The sequence below is a fragment of the Pongo abelii genome, chromosome Y (assembly GCF_028885655.2).
Source record: "Pongo abelii isolate AG06213 chromosome Y, NHGRI_mPonAbe1-v2.0_pri, whole genome shotgun sequence".
NCBI lineage: Eukaryota > Metazoa > Chordata > Mammalia > Primates > Hominidae > Pongo > Pongo abelii.
In genome coordinates this window covers 5,070,655-5,092,393 of record NC_072009.2, presented here as the reverse complement: position 1 = coordinate 5,092,393, position 21,739 = coordinate 5,070,655, and positions in this window count along the sequence as shown.

Here is a 21,739-nt window from a genome sequence, read left to right as displayed (position 1 = left end):
CTTATAAATCATTGAGTCATTCAACATTTATTTATTTGTTAGTTCATGAATCTGACATTTCTGAAATGCTTATTTCCTTGGAGAAAAGGCTGGAGAATTGCATAACAAACAGATACACTGCCTTAGATAATTCTCAGCTCTGTATACTGGAGTTTGAATACTCCATGGAAATGGAAATGCTACTGAGAGATATTTCCCTTCCTAAAGCAGTGTCTCCTCACGCAGGCCTCACCTATCCACAAAGTGAGCTGGAAAATTGATGCTCAAGAGTTGTTTTTATCACCCCCTGGAGGTAATTCCATAGGCAGTCCTAACCTGGCCGTACTCTAGTGATTGCTGTCTCATTTGTCTTCAGTGTAGAGTGAGGTTTATAAGAAAACAAATTAGATGTAAAAAGATAGTTCTGGAACTTCCACTTATATTTATTTCTACCTAAATAGTTAAGAGAGTGATTAAGACATGCTATGCTGATTTGTAACAGTTGGCTTGACATTGACTGCCCACTTGGTACTATGACAGTCAGGATGCATAATTTTCTTGAAATTCGAAGCATCCTAAGGGCACACTGGTAGTTTGTGAACCACAGAGCAGCCCTGACTGGGCTTTTAATTTACTTAGCCCTCAACTTTGAGTTTCCTATGACATATGCATAGTTGGGCAGATTTGTGCATTATTTCATCTAGGTTTAACTGATCTTGCCCACACAAATGAATATGTAGCTTACAATTTTCCTGGGAAAGAACTATGGATTCAAAATATTTGTCCATATTTCAAGTCCAAGAGAGAAAGATAATAGCTCAGTTGATTATTGGATGTAATTCTAATAGGAGATTTTCACTATCCATAGTATGAGGTGAACACAGCACCCATGTAATAAGACGGACCAAGCAATTGCCTGCAGAATCTGAAGTTATCAAGAGCATTATTTGAAATGGAAATTTGCATCAATGATTGTTAGCCATGAACCTTATACCTCAAGATCATCTCCAACTGTGTTATTAAGCCATCATAATTAGCAAGATGATTAGAAGTCAGCCCTCCTGGACAATATCAATGCTAATATATATTTTTAATGAAAACAAAAGGGAATATGTACCATTTGTAAATAAAAATATATGAAATAATATTTCCACATTATAATTTCATCTCTTAACCTCATCTTTTTTTCTACTTCTGTGTTGGTTTTACAGTGTAAATTATATGTGAGTACAGCAATGCATACCTATACTTTGTAAAGTAAGAAATGCCAACCAATTGAGAATGAATACCTTAAACATTTCTACTGATGGGAGTAAATGAACAAAAATTTTCAAGTCCAAGGATCTACTTGCTGGGAAACAGTCTGGGCAGAGGAAGCCCACCTCCCTTAGTGTTGCAGGCAACACTGCACTCCACCAGTCCTGCTCTGTGAAGCTACTATAGTATGCTTCAAGAGAGTTCTTTTTGGGTTTTTTGTAAAGGAATGTAGAAGCCAAGAAATTCCTGCAAATGAACCAAAATAATTATTAACATCCTGTACCAAGATTCTCCAAAATCTTCCAAAATCCCCAAAATAATCCCCTCTAATGGTGTCATAAGTATTACCAATGCTAGGAATGCATCCTATTAGACAGGAAAACTAATCTGAGCATAAAGTTGCATCCTGTTGTAATGAAACTAGGCTTTAGATTACTTAAGAACCTTCACCCACATCTATCCAGCCTCCTTTGAAAATGGGAAAGTGCTGAAAAAATGGTTAAAAAGACAATCTCTATTTTTCAGATATTTAATTAAATTATTCAACCCGAAATAGAAACAGGAACTCCTTTAGTCCAATCTTAGATCTCTTCCTGTATTCCCACTGCAGCAATCCCAATTCCATTACATAATACACACATCTGCCCCATACAGAGCAACCTAAATTTGACCTTCACACTCATTCCAATGCCTGGGAATTAGAATGCATCCATTCTTGAAGCAAAAAGCAATGAACAGTCAGGTGCGGTGGCTCATGCCTAATAATCCCAGCACTTTGGGAGGCCAAGGCGGGCGGATCACAAAGTCAGGAGTTCGAGACCAGCCTGGCCAACGTGGTGATACCCCATCTCCACTAAAAATACAAAAAAAAAAAAAAAAAAAAAAAAATGGTCAGGCATGGTGGTGCATGCCTGTAGTCCCAGCTACTCGGGAGGCTGAGGCAGGAGAATGGCATGGACTCAGTAGGCAGAGCTTGCAGTGAGCCGAGATCGTGCCACTGCAATCCAGCCTGGGTGGCAGAGGGAGACTCCGTCTAAAAAAAAAAAAAGTGATACCTATACACAATGGAGTACTATTCACCCTTAAAAAAGAGTGAGATCCTATCATTTGCAACAATGTGGATGAAACTGAAGGTCACTATATTAAGTGAAATAAGCCAGGCACAGAAAGACAAGCTTCTCATGTTCTCACTTGTTTGTTTGAGCTAAAAATTAAGACAATTGAACTCATGGAGATAGAGAGTAGAAGGATCGTTACCTGAAGCTGTGAAGGGTAGCTGGGGGGTGTGAGGGGAGTGAGGATGTTCAATAGGTACCAAAAATAGTTTAAAAGAATGAATAAGATCTAGCATTTAATAGCACAACAGGATGACTATAGTCAATAATAATTTAATTGTACATTTTAAAATAACTAGAAGAGTATAATTGAATTGTTTGTAACACAGATGATAAATGCTTGAGAGGATGAATGCCCCATTTTACATAATATGATTATTACACATTGCATGCCTGTATCAAAACCTCTTATGTACCCCATAAATGTATACACCTATGATGTACCCACAAAAATTAAAAATTAATTAAAAAGAATGAGATCCTATCACTTACAACAACATGGATGGAACTTGAGGACATTTACATTAAGTGAAATAAGCCAGGCACAGAAAGACAAATTTTGCATGTTCTCACTCACATGTGGAAGCTAAAAATTAAAACAATGGAACTCCTAAAGATAGGGAGTAGAAGAATGGTTAGCAAAGGCTGGGAAGGGGAGTGGGAGTGGGGGGTGGGGACAATTTGGAATGATTAATGGGTGCAGAAGATAGAAGGAATAAGATCTAGTATTTGATACCACAACAGGTTGACTATGTCAACAATAATTCCTTGTATATTTTTAAATAACTAAAAGGGTGGAATTGGAATATTCCTAACACAAAGAAAGTATTAATGCTTGAGGCGATGGGTACCCAGATTACCCTGGTTTGATTGTTACACATTGCATGCCCATATCAAAACATCACATGTACCCCATAAACATATTCACTTATGATGTACCCATAACAATTAAAAATTTTAAAAAAATAAAATAATTTAAGTATCAAATATGAACACAATTTTATGTCTCCCTTTTTAAAAACTTTTGTGTGATCTCTCCTTTTTTGAGCTAGCTTTTTCTTCCTGCATTGATATTCTACCCATGACCCCACAATTCACTATTCTAAATCATATTTCTCTGCTATCCACAGCCTTTTCTGGAATTGACTTACTACTGAATTCTGGATAACACTATTAGTGAGCAAAATGAAGTGAAGGAAAGTTTTCAATGACCAACATTAATGTGGCTGAAACAGGCTCAGAGAATCTGCTCAGATCCTCATCAAATTCCAGGAAAATCTCACAGAGCTGGATTCCCCAGCACTGGCCCCAAATTCCTCAGGCTTTCTGGGCTTATTGAATCAAGGGCATTTGTTGTCCCTGAATAAAGTGTATAGCATGTCAACTACCAAATGTTTTGCTGCAGTTAAAAAAAAAAATGAAAAGAGAAAGGGAGAAGTAACCGCAAAAATCCTCTACAATGCCATTCGTGGTATAGAAAAATCTAGAAAAGCATGAAGATATTAGGGGGTGGCGAATATGCAAACGACTGGTGGGTCTGATGTGTTAAAATAAAAACTTCAGCCAAATTAAATTTAAAGGAGTTTAATTGAGCAATGAACGAGACTTCAGGGATTCCTTGTCATCAGAACCAATTTACAGACAAAAAAGGGAAGTGACATACAGAAATCAGAAGTGAGATACAAAAACAGCTGGATTGGTTACAGCTCGGTGTTTGCCTTATTTGAACACAGTTTGAGCACTTAACAGTCTGTAAGTGGTTGAAGTATGGCCACTGGGATTGGCCAAGACTCACCTATTGTTACAGGTCAGTACTCCTAAGTTAGGTTTTCAATCTTGTCGACCTACTAAGTTAGGTTGCAGTTCATCCACAAGGACTGAAATATAGAAGTACCAAGTCCTTCTCAGGTCATATTTAGTTTGCTTTAACAGCAGCAACCTCAATTCTTGCCTCCTCAGAAGAAAGAAGAAATTCAACTGAGGGGCATAAGGCAGAAAAAGAGACTGAGGCAAGTTTCAGAGAAGGAGTGGAAGTTTATTAAAAAGCTTTAGAGTAGGAAAGAAAGAAAAGTACACTTAGAAGAGATCCAAGCGGGTGACTAGAAGGACAAGTGCCCGGTTTAACCTTGACTCTAGGACTTTATTTGCTGGCCTGCTTCTGGCATCTTACACCCCTTTTCCCTCATTCTTCCTTAAGGGAGAGCCACCCACATACTTGCCTTGGGAGGTGAGCATGTGCAGTATGTTTAGGAAGTTATAGGCATGCCCACCTGAGGCTTTCTTCCCTTTTCCAGTGGAATGCCCCAAGAAGGCATATTCTGCCATTTTGCCTCCTAAGACTAATGCCCAAACTCACTCCCAACTCCTGAGATTTTACTGGAAGCTGCAGATTACCAATCTCAACTGTTTAGCAAATTGCCTATCCCTGGGGCCTGTGATCAATTATCACTTTAGTGTGAGAACTGTGAATTATCAGGAAATGGTCTCTACATGGCGGGGCAGGACTGGCTGCCAATTATCATTTTAAGAGAGGCATTGTGATCACTGCCCAACCATCACCTGATGGTTGCCTGACATTCCTGATGGGAAGCACTCTCCTGCCACACTCATGCCTGGCTAACTACCTGTAGCAAAATTGTTGAGAACATTCATTCTTAAGAAAGTTAAGAGGGAGTCCATACAAATAATAAATGGAGTGATAACAGTAGGCACTAATGGAGACACGTGGACTCTGACTTCCTAAAAGCGTCACTTGGGGAATTGTTATAGGATTGGATGCCAAGCTCTATTTCCAGATTTACCCCCATAGCCCTGAGTGCCAGCTGAATTTTTAGTAAGCTAGGCCTTTAGGATAAATATGCATGAGTCATTCCACCTACAATCTCCGGCCAGTCAACCACTCATCAATAAGCATGGTGGTGAGGACTAAACTTTGACCTTTTTTCATCTTTTGCCTAAATTCCTATCTAAGGGGCCTAAAGTGTCCACCCTACAAACCATAATGTCTCATCAGAGGGGTTTTGTTTAACCCTGTGTAACATGGCCTGCTTTCCAACCTGACTCTGGCATAACATCACATGACAGGTAAGAAAGGAAATCCAAGTATTTTAACCCCAAATGTGTTTATTTGCCATATCTTGAAATAGCCCTGCAAAGTTGTCTCCTGGGGAAGATCTACATTCTATAGAGAATCCCTTTCCCTTTTCAAGGTCTTTTTCTTGATCCAGGAGAGAATCAACTAAGAAGTTGGCACCCTTCTAAGTCTGATAAGAAACATTTACTAACATTTACAATCTACTCTCTCTGATGCCTGCTACCTGGAGGCTTCATCTGCATAATAGGAAACTTGGTCTCCACAACCCCTTCTCTCTCTCTCTTTCTCTCTCTCTTTTTTTTTTTTTTTTTTTTTTTTTTTGGACAAAGGGTCTCACTCTGTTGCCCAGGCTAGAGTGCAGTGGTGCAATCATAGCTCACTGCAGCCTCTTGTCTTAACCCCGACATTTCGTTTCTATTGATTCCAGGTCTTTAGACAAACTCTTTTAACCAACTGCCAGTCAGAAAATCTTTGCATCTGCCTATAACCTGGACCCACCCCCAGCCCTCCACTTCCAGTTGTCCCACCTTTCCAAATGGAAACAATGTACATCTTACATGGATTGATTTATGTCTTATGTCCCCCTAAAATGCATAAAACCTAGTTGTATAGTTGTGGCCTGACCACCTTGGGCAGGTGTTCTCAGGGTCTCCTGTGGGCTGTGTCATAGACCTTGGTCACTCATATTTGGTTCAGATTAAATTTCTTCAAATATTTTATAGAGCTGGACTCTTTTCATCAACAGTGGTTGGCCCTAAGTGCATCCCTAGATTGGCAAATCTTTGCTTATGGGCTCAGATAAGTCTCCTCCCTTATGGCAGAAGTGAGAAGAAGGCCCCCTCTCAGCCCCAAAGCTCAGGCTTTGTTTCCTGTGACTAAAGCCTCCCAGCCTAAGGATCTTGGACACACATCAAGGGAGCTCCCTTGGAGCTGAGTCCTAAATGTCCCGTTGGGGGTGGGGGGGAGAAAAGACAATAACCCTACAACAAAAAGCAAGCCTAGCAAATGATTTCTTAAGCCAGTAAAAAACTCATGTGAAAGACTCTGTATAGACTCCACAGAGACTTCCAGGACATGTCATCCATCTCCCTAAAATACACATTTTAAGTTCTCCACTGTGTTTTTGGTACTGTAAAATGTATGTTGATTTAAGCTGTTCTCACTTTACACAGTGGCGTTGCTTTTGGCCTCTGTGAGATGCCAAGCAGCTTGGCAGGACTCAGAATCCACTCCCTATGTGACTCCTCAGCGTCTTCTTCACTTGGCATAGGTGCTGTGGTTGTCAGCAACTGAATGAAGCTGATGTTTTGGCTTTGGGCCTTGCTGGAGAAAGCTGACATTTGTCCAAATGACAATACACCTGTAAAGGAACAGAGAGGAAGGTACAAAGACGTCGCTATCTGCACAGTGGTGAAGCACCCACACCTGCGCTTTGGAGACAGCTGTAGGGCTGGGATTTGCAAATCCTGGCGTGTGCACAGAATTGGGCTTTGGCTTGGGTTTGGTAACACTTCTGTTAGAATGCTAGGGGAAAGTCTCTTTGATAATGTGGGGTGGGGCATGACAACTCATTGGCATCTTCTCTCAAGCTTGAAACCAGAGTCACAAACCCAGATGTTTTGGTTGAAGGAAGTGTGGTAAGTGGATTTGATAATAAGGAAGGCATCAAAATGCTTTGCATGGCTGGTATGGGAATACTGGGGTGCCTTTTATCAACTCTTACCTCTAACCCGACTACCTTTGGGAATACTTTAGTAGTACATAATTATCATCTTAAACCATGGCATGCGATTAATTTGGGGAAACAGAAAATTATCTTCATGTGGAAAAACAATAATGGCATGTCTTCAAACTACTCAGTCAATAAACATTCCTTAGGTTGAGAATAATTATATATATATTTCACATTTGAGATAGTTCATTCAATAATCACTTATTTCTTTACAAAATATGGTAAGAATATTGGGAAACATTTGCCCATGAAAAATACCCACAACATGCATCTTCAATTTATAGCCTAATTTGACTTGGCAGACATTTGCACTCAGAAGCATGGGATTGAGCCAAATCTAACCTCACCACTTTTATTTTATCAAAACCTGGAATATTTCATCATAGCAAACCTGCAAAAGGGGCTTCTTTTTAATTATCTTCTTAAAACATTTAACATTACAAATTTATCATTCGATTGGCTATTTGCCTGGAAGTTATCACACATGGGAAAAATGCCAATATTTGCAAACCCCAGGGTGGTGAATCACTGCAAACGAAACTGATGACTATATAGAATAATTGTTGTCAAGTCTTTGACAAAGTCTTGAAAAGTGTGTCTCCTGATGTTTTCAAAATTTATTCTGAAATTAAAAAGTAGGGTTAACGTTCTTTGTAAAATGAAAATGATTATAAATTATCCCATTACCTAGAGAAGGAAGAGAAGAGAGAAAGAGGAGTAGCTTTTGTAAAAGAACTTCAGGGTTAGCTATATTCATTAATATACATGCCAGTGGTCAAACCTAAGAAGTCTTGCAGGAAAGTTAGGTGCTGCCAAATTGCAAGTCTTCAGTTCTGCGTGGAGAGTCTGGACAACTGTGATTGTCTCTCCAGCTGCATATCAGAATCAATTCAAAATCTTCAGAACATCCCCCTGTTCAGATTCTGATGGAATCAGTAAAGTGTAGCTCAAAAAACAAAAACGAAACAGAACAAAAAACACCTCAAACATATCAAGTCACTTTGACATTTAACTCACTCTCCACCTCTACATAGATAATGGATAATATATTTAGTATCCCATACATTTACTGTCATATATATTTCATATGTATATCAAATTTCATACTTACATGCATAGTTTTCCATACATATATACACAGTATTTATACACACATACAACATATTTTATGATATATAATATTCTAATATATATAGTATCTCATGCATGTATATAATACATAGTACTCTGCATATAAATAGTATTTCATGCAGAAGTACACTGTATTTCACACATATATAGTTTATGCATGTATACAGAGTATTTCATACACATGTGCATATTTACCCATACATTTATATATACATATATAAAACCATGTGCTTACTTGCTACAAGCTATGTAGTATCTTTTGCAACTTGCCCTTATGGGAGGACAGTCTGATGGGCAGAAAAGATTAGTGGTTAACTACAAGGACACTGGAACTCAATGGCCTGGGCTTATTTTCAGGCTCTGCCACTTGGTAGCTATATGACTTTGGGCTACTGTTTTTTGTTTTGTTTTTGTTTTTGTTTATGGAGTCTTGCTCTGTCACCCAGTCTGCAGTGGTGCGATCTTGGCTCACTGCAACTTCTGCCTCCTGGGTTCAAGGGATTCTCCTGCCTCCGATTTCCTAGTAGCTGGGATTACAGGCCATGCCACTATGCCCGATTAATTTTTGTATTTTTAGTAGAGACGGGGTTCCACCATGTTGGCCAGGCTGGTCTCCAAATCCTGACCTTAGGTGATCCACCTGCCTCAGCCTCCCAAAAGACTGGGATTCCAAGCGTAAGCCACCACACCCAGCCTGGGCTATTGGGTTAAATGATCTTTGCCTCACTGTCCTCAGCTTTAAAATATGGCCAGCCATAGGGTGGCTGTAGAAATGAATGAAGGAATGTCAGTAATAAACTTAGTGTACCTTACAATTAGTGGTTCCTCAATAAATATTAACTGTAGCGGTTAATTCTATTAGTGGTCTCTCAAGTAAACTACAAAAAGCTACAGGCAGGGTCTGTGTGCCATACTGAGGTGGACCACCCTACAAAGGAATGTAAGATGCTTCCCATTATTCATAATGAAGCCAATTGCATATGATTGGCTGCTGTTTGAGATGGGGAAGGGAATATAGGGGATGAAAAGGTCAAGTCGGCATCCATTTTGTATTGCACGATAGTATGGTACTATAAATATAATGAATGATTAATGCTAATTGGCTGTCTCTGTGACTGCCCTTAAATCACTACCAGCTGCCCCTTGAAAGCTATTTCACAAGGCTCAGAAAAGAGAAGTCGTTTCTACTAGTAACACACAACAGCATCCCAAATTATATTTGCCTAGCCCTATATTTTATCAGTATTTCTCAGGATAAATTCCCAATTATACTCAAAAGAAGATTGAAAGGAAGACGCCTGTGATAGCTATACCTACATTTATCTACATGTGTATGTATTTGCATGCATTTTCATGTCTGCATCTATGTCTTTATATATAACTTAATCCAGGGAATTTGAGGAGAAAAACTTCAGTTTTTCTGTTTTCAGTTATTCTGGTGCACTGAGATAAAAATGTGATGCTTCAATATGACTTTTTGCTTCTTCAGTTCTGCAAGCAGGAATGTTTCTAACATTTATCATTCAATAGCTTCTCAGGGTCTGGAAGAATGGTTTGTGGTACTGGGCACATATTAGAATCACCTGGGGACCATTTAAACTAGCACTAATGTGCAATGTCCGTACTTCTCTCCTGATCTTTAGGTGCCAGAGGACACTGGACTTCTTAAAAGCTCCCCTGGGAGTTCTAATAGGCAGCCAGTTTTGAAAGCCTCTGACCCAGTTTAGAGTCATGCTAATAATCAGAGTCAATTGTGCAAAACTCAATCTTTAAGTATTACCTTAATCTGAAACTCAGTTATTCCTTCTACTTCGGGCAATCTTTAGTTTTCCAACCAATAAAGGATTTCACTGTTATTTTTCTTTTCTCCAATCCACGTCTAGACTATAAATGTGCACCAGGATTTCTCTCAGTGAAATGATTTTTCAAATCTATAGATTTTACATACTCAAACATGTTGTTTCCTTGGACAACATGGATTTTTCTAAACAGACTTGTTATGTGCTCGGCCACTTTATGAAAACAATTCACCGACAGAAATTGAAGATGGCATCAAATGCATATTGAGTCGATCATTCCTAGAATATTAAAGTTAAAATCAGCACAAAGTAAATTGCAGTCAGCCCTGGCAAGATGTGCAAAAATATACAAAACCTCCTTAAAACTAATTTCTTTAAGTCATTGTGTGCCCCTTAGAGGTTTATCTGCTTAAAACACAATGACTCATTTGCGTAAACAGATTGCAAATAATTTGTGTGTAAAATTGAATAGAACCAAGTACATACAAACACCTACACCCACACGGAACTGTGTGTATATAAAACCTATGAGATCTGAATAAAGGACATGGTTTGTATCAATGTCAATTTCCTGGTTGTGATACTACACTGTAGTTTTGAAAGATGTCACCATTGTGGGAAACAAAATGAAGGGTTCAGGATAATTCATAATCTCTATTATTTCTTACAATTTCATGTGAACCTACAATTTTCTCAAAATACAAAGTGAAAAAAAAAAGAGAGAGGGAGAGACTCCTTTAAAGAAGATTGGCAGATGACATAAGACTTGGATTTGAATTTAAATTTCACAAAACACAGAGAGCCCTGGACTCCACATTGTTCCTTATCAATTCTAGTTCTCCAAACTACTTCAATTTCATATGCAGAATATATGTAACATTTACTCAGTAATATTTACTCTACAGTGTTCCCATTTCAAAATTTGCTGTGGCATCTAAATCAGACCTCTGGCCATTAGTTATGATGCAAAAGAACTGTAGTCTTCAGTACTTATGTCTTTGGTTTCACGGTCTCTCCTTCTCTCCCCACCCTTATCTTATTATTTCTTTGCCTTACTTTCTAAATGCCCTCTTAATTCTATTTTGTTTCCATTCTTAGATTTTGCTTTTGCAAATTCTTCTTACTGTGTTCTCTGTAGATTAGAACCTTCTATTACACAGATCTTACATAAACTGCTCACTTTCCTCATCTTATTCTAAATTTCATTCCATCACTGCCAGGGATTGAATATCAAGAAGTGTTGGTACAAATACAACCACCTCAATTTTCTATTAGTTGCTCTAAATTGTTTTAGGGATTACAAATCTTCCATCCCCCCCTCCTTAGTGATTTGGCATTTTAATTTTTTTATCTGATTAATTCAATTTTCTTTTTCTTCTTTTAACTTTTATTTTAGGCTCAGGGGTACATGTGCAAGTATGTTATATGGGTAAACTCTTGTCACAGAAGTTTGTTGTACAGATTATTCCATCACCCATGTACTAAGCCTGGTACTCATTAGTTATTTTTCCTGATCCTCTCCCTCCTCCCACCTTCCACCCTCAAGTAGGTCCCAGTATCTGTTGTTTCCCTCTTTGTGTTCATGTGTTCTCATCATTTAGCTCCCACTTATAAGTGAGAACATGTGGTATTGGCTTTTCTGTTCCTGTGTTGGTTTCCTAAGGATGATGGCCTCCAGTGCCAACTATGTTCCTGCAAAGGAGATGATCTTTTTCTTTTTTGTGGCTGTATAGTATTCCATGGCGTGTATGTACCGTATTTTCTTTATATAGTCTACCAGTGATGAGCATTTAGGTTAATTCTATGTTTTTGTGATTGTCAATAGTGCTGCAGTGAACATTTGCATGCATGTGTCTTTATGGCAGAATGATGTATATCTCTTTGGGAATATATCCAGTAATGGGATTGCAGGGTCAAATGGTATTTCTGTTCTTAGCTCTTTGAGGAATTGCCACACTGCTGTTCACAATGGTTGAACTAATTTACACCCCCACCAACAGTGTATGAGTATTCACTTTTCTCTGCAACCTTGCCAGTACCTGCTATTTTTTTCTTTTTAATAAAATACTCATTCTGCCTGGTGTGAGATGATACTTCATTGTGGTTTTGGTTTGCATTTCTCTAATGATCAGTGATATTGGGCTTTGTTTTATATGCTTCTTGGCAACATGTATGTCTTCTTTTGAAAAGTGTGTGTTCATGTCCTTTGCCCACTTTTTAATGAGATTTTTTTCTTGTATATTTAAGTTCCTTATCGATGCTGGATGCTGGATATAAGACCTTTGTTAGATGCATAATTTGCAAATATTTTCTCCCATTCTCTAGTTTGTCCATTTACTCTGTTGACAGTTTCTTTTGCGATGAAGAAGCCCTTAAGTTTAATTAGATCCTATTTGCCAACTTTTACTTTTGTTGTGATTGCTTTTGGTGTCTTCGATCTGACATTTTTAGACACACACACACACACACACACACACACACACTTGGATTTTTCCAAGCACTGTTACGTGACCATCTTCACAGTAATGATGAAGTGAGTGGCAAAATCCTTACTTTGGGTGGGAATACCAAGGCAGAGAAAGGATAGGCAGGCACACTCTCTGTGTTTCCGCACAAGAGAGGGCACAATTTTTATTTTTATTTTTTTTAGACAGGGTCTCATTCTGTCATCCAGGTTGGAGCTCAATCATGTGATCATAGCTCAGTGCAGCCAATACCTTGTGAGCTCAAGTGATTCTCCTGCCTCAGCCAACCAAGTAGCTGGGACTACAGGTGTGCACTACCATGTCCCGCTAATTTGCCATTTTTTTTGCAGAGATGGAGTCTCTTTATGTTGCCCAGGTGGGCACCAAGTGATCCTCCTTCCTCAGCCTCCCAAAGTGCTGGGATTGCAGGTGTGAGCCATCATGCCTGGTCTCTTACTCTTTTTAAAAATTTTTCTTGTATCCCCTACAGCTTTTTCTCCTTTGATATCATGCTCCATCAATGGGAGGTATATGTAAAAGTTGTCTCCAATTTACAACAAAGTCGTATTCTCAGGACTCATTTGTGTAAAAAAATACCTCCACAATGGAAACAATACTAAAAATATTTCTTGGGTTTTCAGTCCCTGCTAGGACATTCCACTGGCCCTAAGAACATGTTTACCCTGTGGTGTAGCTCAAGAAGTAAAAGAATGTGAAGGAAGTTGGATTCTTATTGCAACCTTCAAGCCCGATCTCTGGGTCAGTAGCCCCAGCCTCTCTGATCTTTGATGAAGAATGGAGGTTGGAGACCAGCGTGAGGTGCCCAAGCTGTGCAGCTGATTGGCTGGGTGAAGCCTCAGACAATGAGTGGATAAGAACTCCCAGGAAAACTTCCAGGAAATTCAGGCCTCAGGGACTGGGAAGAATCAAGCCTGGGGCCACTTGCATGGGAGCTCATGCTGTAAGGTGGTGGCAGCAGCCATTGAAAGAAATCAAAATATTTCACCCCCAAATAACCCTTGTTTGACATATTTAGAGATGGCTGTTCAGAGGGACTGCAAATAACAGCCCTACAAAGCTGTCTTTTGTGGGGGAAATTTGCATCTGTAGATGTAGAGAAAATCGGCATTGACGCATTGCTGCAGCCAGGCTTTCTCTGACACCCAATCCCTGCCCTCGTGTCTGGATCTAGGAAAAATTAACTAAAAGCCTGACACTTTTAAGGTCTGAAAGAAACAGTCACCATCTCTTCTCTCTAAAGGCTGTGACCTGGGAGTTTTCATCTGTATAACAAAACCACCTTTGCTAGTCAGGACTTCTCTTCTCTCCCTCCCATAAATTGTGTTGCCAAGATCCAAGCCCCCATTCTTTCTGTAACCTCAAGATGGCATAAAAGCATCAAGCAATCCTCCACTGATAGCCTTGATAGGCTGCTTCCATATCTCTACTATTGTGAATAGTGCTGCGATAAACATGTATCTTTTTCATATAATGATTACTTTTTCTCTAGGTAGATACCCAGTAGTGGGACTGCTAGGTCAAATTGTAGTTGTATTTTTAGTTCTTTGAGAAATCTCCATACTGTTTTCCATCGAGGTCATGTTAATTTACATTACAACCAACAGCTTATAAGTGGTCCCTATATACACAATGGAATATTATTCACCCATAAACAAGAATGCAATCATGTCTTTTGCAGCAACATGGATGGAATGGAGGCCATTATCTTAATTGAAATGATGCAGACACAAAAAGACAAATGCCACACCTTCTCATTTATAATTGGAAACTAAATAATGTGTACACATGGACATAGAATGTAGAATAATGACAATAAACACTTGGAAGGGTGGGAGGGTCAGAGGATGGGAGAGTAGGAGGAAAGAGAAATTACTTAATGTGCACAATATATATTATTTCGGTGAATACCCTAAAAGCCTTTATTTCTTACGCTTGTTTTTCCTTAGGCATTTTTTCCAGTTCATCAGCAGTTATGGGTCAATTGCACGTCAAAGTGGGGATGTACAAGCCTCTCAAAACTCTACTTAGACAATGGAGATGTAAAGGCTTATAGTATAGTACGTAGTATTGAAAAACAATTGAGTAGTATTGAAATACAGATGAATGCTTATTGGCATTGCATATATCTATAATTTTAGGAGTAAATATTGGTGGCAAAAGAAAAACAGCTTAAAATTGTATATCATTGACTTAATATACCACTAAAACCATCAGGAGTTACAATTGTAAACATGATGATAGAAATCTAAAGTGTTGGTTGTCAAACTCAAATATACTTTCATTAGGATGAAGTTCTGTCTTGTTAACATTTACCAGACCTCAAATTCCATTAACACTGACATGGAAAGAGAGCTTTTGAATCTCCCTGGCAGCAGGAACTGTCCATTTTTCTTCTTAAATTCAGTAAAGTTTCTTTTCTTTTCTTTTCTTTTAATTTTGGAGACAGGGCCTTGCTATGTTGCCCAGGCTGGTCTCAAACATTCAGGACTGAAGTGATCCTTTAAATTCAGTCTCCCGAGTAGCTGAGCTGAGACAACAGGTGCATGCCACTGTGCCCAACAAAAATGTTTCTTTAAGAAATAAATGAGTCGACTCCTTGGTCTGGTTTATGGATACTTTATTATTGAACCAGTTTGTACAAACTCTAACATAAAAATAATGAGTCACAGAATATCAAGACTGTTTACAATATTTTTTTGTTTTTTACAAAACATTTTTACAAGATTACTTCTCTCTAAATAACATGACAGACATACACAAAAATCCAACATTTTTTATTACATACATAAATAAATATTGACTTTAAATGACCACTGTAAGGGACATGAATTCTACAGATAAGAAGGTAGCAGTTTTGTTATCTGCACACTACAATATAATTAAGTAAAGGAGAAAAATAACTTTATATAGACCTCTGTTAATCACTCCATAAATCATATAACTCACTAAAATATTCAGTAGAGGTAAGACAGTCATGAGAATCTTCTCCGTACCTGACACCGAGTCTGGAAATGCAAAATCACAGGTTAAGAGACAACATCTTTATATATCTGTTTATATCTTATAATAAACTTTAAAGTACATGCAACAGATATTTAGCCATTCTGTTCTGCCTATAATATGAAAATTTATATAATAAGTTTTAGAGTTATTTGCAACCATAGAAATGAGTAAACTTGAAAACCCATGGCATAAGAAAGGGCATTAAATAAATAAGACAATATCACAAATGACATTTACAGACACATAGGGCAAAATTAGTATTTGTACTTGTATGATACAGACACGAGTCAAAATTCTGTCTTTTAATCAAGTTGTTTAGTGGACATAAAAGACACAGTTTAGGCTTTTGAAGTCAACCATAATAACTTCTTAGCTGTCCCTTAGTTTTTGGGACTTGCTCTAGAAATTTACTGGGTTTCTTATAAACGGCAAATTCTCATCTATTCAGTAAAGATCATTCTCTAGCAATGGTGCTCAACCAGAGGTACCATCCCTCAAGGGGTAGCTGGCAATATCTGGAGACATTTTTAGTTGTCTCAACTTGGGGAAGGGTGCAACTGGCATCTGGTGAGGAGAAAGTGTGGATGCTACTAAAAACTTACAGTGCACAAGACAAACTCCCACAACAGAGAACTATCCGGCCCCAAAAGTCAACAGTGTTGAGGTTGAGATGAACCTCTGTAAACAGTCGGCTATGTATCTAAGGTTTTCAGGACACAGATGTATTTCTAATCTTTGAAATTCATTTAATACACATTACAAAAAATTACCTGCCATAAACCTTATCTTCTCTACTATGTCATATTAAAACAGTGAATGACTGAAAAGAGCACATGTTGGTTTGCAAACATCATTCTATGGAGTTTCAGGTAGAAAAACAGGGTAACACAGATAAATTCATCATTAAGGAGCAAATCTTGTAAATAAAAATAATGCATGTAACTGCAATGTATATCAAATTAACCACCTGTATTTGATGACAATATTTTTGATGAGCTCAATTTTTTAAACAGTCAATACTATTACTGGATATATTTTTCTCACATTAGAGAAATGAATCTAATTTCAATAAAATATATTACAGAATTAGGCACCAAAACTATGTTTGTTAAAAAGCATAGATTTTATCCTTTATTAGAGCAATCACATTTTTAAAATTCAAAAAATTATAACTATATTTTTGATCATTTGAATAATAGTGGAGCTTATTAAAATCCATAACAGAAACACATGTTTTTTATTAGCCCATTAAGAGCATTTTTCTTCCAATAACACCAATAGAATTTAAATTATTTATTTATATCAAAATTAGAAGCCCATAAGAGTTGCTTTAGATTTTTTTAAGGGAGATGTATGCTTCAGAATCACCATCTGAACTAAAAATATCTGTCCAATGTCTAATACCCAGACAAAAGAAGCATGATTAAATTTTATAAAATTAAATTTATGTAATAATTTAATAATATTTTGTATCTATGTATAGACTCCCAGCATTTTTAACTATGCAATAGTACAGAAATTTGCTGGCATAAACATTTGGATTTGCTCATGACAAGTTCATGTAAAAGATAAATGGATAGCCAACGATGAAAAATTTTAATTTTTGAAATTTTAAGAACTTGAAATTCAGGTGCTGGTAATGGCACCAGAAGAAAACATAGTTTTGGAGAAGCTATCTATGGTATCCATTTATTCAAGCTTAGGGATGTTTTCAAATGAAGACTGTTTTCTATTTTTGCCACTCTAAAATTCTTAGAACCAGGTAATTTCACAACTCAATGCGACAAATCCATCCCAGCCTGTGACAGGAGCTGCAGCGAACCATTCAGGACCAACATGAAATTTCATTCTGAGGTGTCCAATTTATGTTACTTGTACAAAGCTGCAAAATATTCCTGGAATATCCACTTTTTAAATAGTTTAACATACAGGAAATCGGTTTCAATATCTATTATCAGGTATCCATGTTTATAAATGTGTTTCCTAAAGACATGCATCAACATCAGAAAAGTTATTTTCTCTGCATTTTAATTTGCATCTGTCTTTAGACACTGCAGTGAGGCCCCGTGGAGTACAGTGACTTCTGAGTTATCCACTCTTCCCAGGAATGGCCAGGCATCTGCATGAATTCAGGAAACAGTAAAACAACAAGAAGCAAGTACCATTGTCTAAACCTAAGGATAATGTTACTGATTTTCTTCCTGTTTTACTTAGGTAGGTAAAGACATGTGGACACCTTTTCTTTTACAGTGTTTAATTTTGATAAATTGCTTTTTTCTCAGAATCAGCACTGATGGGAAAAATATATTATCCTTATGACCTTTAAAAGAGCTGTATCTTTACTCACCATTGGTGAGCTATGAAAACGATTTCTCCATGGATTCATGCTCAAGGTATATTCATGTATATGCATGTGTCTGTGTATATGTATGTATATGTACATATATTTGCATATATACACACATGCATTTATAATTATATAGACATGCATATCTATGCACATTTCAAACCATGTATGTGAGTATTCCTTCAAGAAAAAAACAGTATTAAATTAAACTTCTCTTTCTTTTAGGTTGTTACAATATACACTACAACACTCTATATTGATAACAGGTTTTGACTTAAGTTCATGCTACAAGGCACTAATCTGTAGCATAAAAAATTTCCAAAAAGTAAAATATAATAGATTTGAAAGTATATGGGTGAATTAAATACAAATAACTGTCCTCTAACAATCAAAGGCCTTTTTCAAACATTACCAATAATATTCTAGGATACAAAGACCTTTCTTTGATTAAGAAAAGGCAAACCTCTGCCAAGATTTAAACATGCTCGATAGTTGGGATTTTTTCATTTGAAGCAAGAAGTTTTGTGAATTTTCAGACGGTGAAACAAAAGTGCAGCAAAAGCTATTATCCGCACTGAGGAAAATAAGGGAAAATATAAATAAGATAACATATCAGGAAAATCTCTCGCATAATAGGATCAAATATTAAAAGGCATCCCCAAGAAAAAATTTTCATTTCTCCAAGGTAAAATCTGGTTAGCGGCTCATTTCATTGAGTTCCTCTGGCTTGGGTGTCTTTTGTCAATCATAATTTATAGAGGGAACATTCATTTACCTTTTCATAAAGAGCAGCATAAGGTACTTAAAGTAGGAGCATTTTTAGATTTAAATTCCCTGGTATATTTTAGATTACACATTTTCATTTAAAAATCACCTAGGATAAAAATGATCTTAGGAAAGATTCGAATAAACAAAGCTGTATAATCTTAGTTGATTTTTCATATCGAATCAATAATTTAGTCAAAAATATATTTTTGTTGATTAGATTTATGCTTAGTGTTATGTGTGAATTTTGTATTTGTTACTTTACTTTTTAGGGCAGAGTTTAGTGCTCCAAATTCAGGGAAAACTGAGCTCTGTTGTAATTCAATAGAAATGAGCGACACCATACATGGAAACAAAATTTAGCATTAAACAGGCCTGTTCTTCCTTTTCTCCATGCTTGTAGGGAACTAGTGTCTGTCTTCACCAATCTACTGTTTCTCACTCATCTCCAGATGCATCCATGATTGACAGGAGTTCTTCCTGCACTAAAGTCACATAGGAGAGTCTGGGCCTCTGAGCAGTTAGTTCCCACTGCCTCTGGAAGTGTGCATGTCTCGTGGCCAAGGTTCAACAAGCTTACACATCTGTGCAATTTCAAAAAATCTTTTTGAACAGTTTAGTATCTTTCTGGAGAAGCCTTGTAATGATGTGGATGATGATGCTTAAGATGAGATCCTAAAAAGTGACAAAATATATCAGTCACATCCATTTATATGTATTAAATAAATGACAGAATTACCTTTATTTGTAGAAAAGGCACGAGACCCTGGCAAATATTCCTTCCTATGACCATGTCTTTCCTATTCTGAATCTGAATGTACAATCACACTCTTTCTCTCCTTTTCCTGTTTTTCTCTTCCTCTTTGATGCCTTCCCAAACCATATAACAAGAAAAAAGACAAGCTCCTTTCCTTAAGCTCACACTTATCCAGTCAAACCATAATCCTTTTGTATTTGCTCAAGGAAGTTTTAAAAATTATCAAATACTTTTGTTAAATGGAATTTCTATGATGGAATATCAGAAAAGCATTTATCCAACAAAAATGTTAGAGGCTATCAAGCTCTCCCATTGTGATAGTTTTTGTTTTTCTTCAAATTATAAGCATACCAAGTTATCAATTATAAGCATACCAATCTATCATTTAAAAAAACCAGAGTTAAAACTATGACTAATTCTCAATGTTATATCCACACACTAATCATCAGACAATTTTTTAAAAAATTTAAGCTAGAAAATAAAGTAAAAGAAGTACATAATTTAAAAATCAGCAAGAGGCTGTTTTGAAAATCTAGATGACAATTATCTTTTTAAATTTTACTTGATTTAGCAATAAATGAAGTAGGTGGACTTGGGTCATATCATGAAGAAAATTCATGACATTTATTACAGTAATATCTATGTAACAAGAACATAAGTTCCTTAGTAAAATATTATTTCCTATATTGTGATATTTGAAAATCTTGATTTAAAAATATTTCAGATTGATATGAGACTACAGATTTTTTTCCCATATGCACTTATGGTTTAAAAGACAAGGAAAAAAGCATGCATTATATAGGGAAAAATGCAAGGAAGGAAAAAAACAAAGGATAGGGGAAAGGAGAAAAGAAGAGAGGGAAGGAAGGAGGGAGGGAGAGAGGATGGAGAAAGGAAACAAGGAAGGAGTAAAGAAAGGGAGAAAAGGGGGGAAGAGGAAGGGAGGGAGAAGAAAACAATTAAGCATCAACTATGCAATGTATACTACAGGTGCCTGGAATAGAATCTAGTAAGTCGGTACAAACAGGGAGAAAGAATTTCAGATGATGACAATTTCCCTATCTCATAGAAACCTGTAATAGTGTATTTATTTGTTTTCATTTTCCAGCAAGATTTTTCTCTATGTCCACAAGACCTGACAGGATGGCTTAATGCCCTGGCACCCCACTCACTGTGCGCTGAAGAGGGTGGGAGCTCTGGCGTCCGGAACTTCTTGATGGTGGCCAGCCCCTCCCCTCCTGGGGTCAGCACTTTCACTTCCAGTCGGTAAAGTGTAGATGGTCTCAGATTGGGCACTGTTAGGACATAGTGATCCTAAGGGGACAATATAAAAGAGGATGCTCACCGACAACCTTTTGGAGACAATGTGCAATGCATAGAGAGCCTAGAATAGTTTTTTTCCCACCGGAGAATATCATACACAGGCAAGTTTGGTTGCTTTGTAAAGGCACAGTTTAATTTATAGGCTATTCCTCATTTGTGGGGGTTCTCTGTCATATGGTTTCTTAGCACCTCACTCAATTCTTGGCAGCCTAAGACACTCAGGGTTCACTCCTGGGATTTTATTTATTTTTTTAATTCCTTAACATAAGACTTTCCCATGGTTTAAAGTCTTCAGCTGCACATCTTGTGATGTGAACTCTTGATAATCCAAATTTCAGTGAATAAGCCAACTGTTTTTCTTAAAACACAATATCTGTCAATGCCCATAACTGAAAATGTTTATTTTTATGCCAATACATTCTTCTCAAAACTCAATAAAACCTAGTACATTTATAGGATAACTACTCTCTAATTCCATGGAGTTTTTCCTTCTGAGATTTAAGTTGTGTTTCTTTCCCTCACCGCCACCCGTTTTTGGATTTTGTAATGGTAGTTGGCTATTCTAAGGGCATTTTCAGAGAGGGCAAAATCTCACACATGATTTTTTTTTTGAAGCCAAGGAATTAAGTGGCCTAGAAGACAGGCCAGCTCATTATAGTCTCGAGACAAATTTGAAGTTGGGGGGAAGACAGACAAACAACAAGCTTCTTTTAGCTATTCCCGCCCTCCCCAGTTCAACACTTCAAACAGGGCATGTCCACTGGGACCAGAGAGACATGAGGTTAACAAAGATAGAAGAAAATGGCTCAATCACTTATATACAAGATAGGGTAAGGTCTTTTCATGAGTTGGCTCTAGCCATCAAACTTTACCTAGATGGCAGCTTATGCTACTTCTTGGCTATGCAGTCACATTTGTGATGTGTTAATGCTTGTAAAAGATACACTCAGA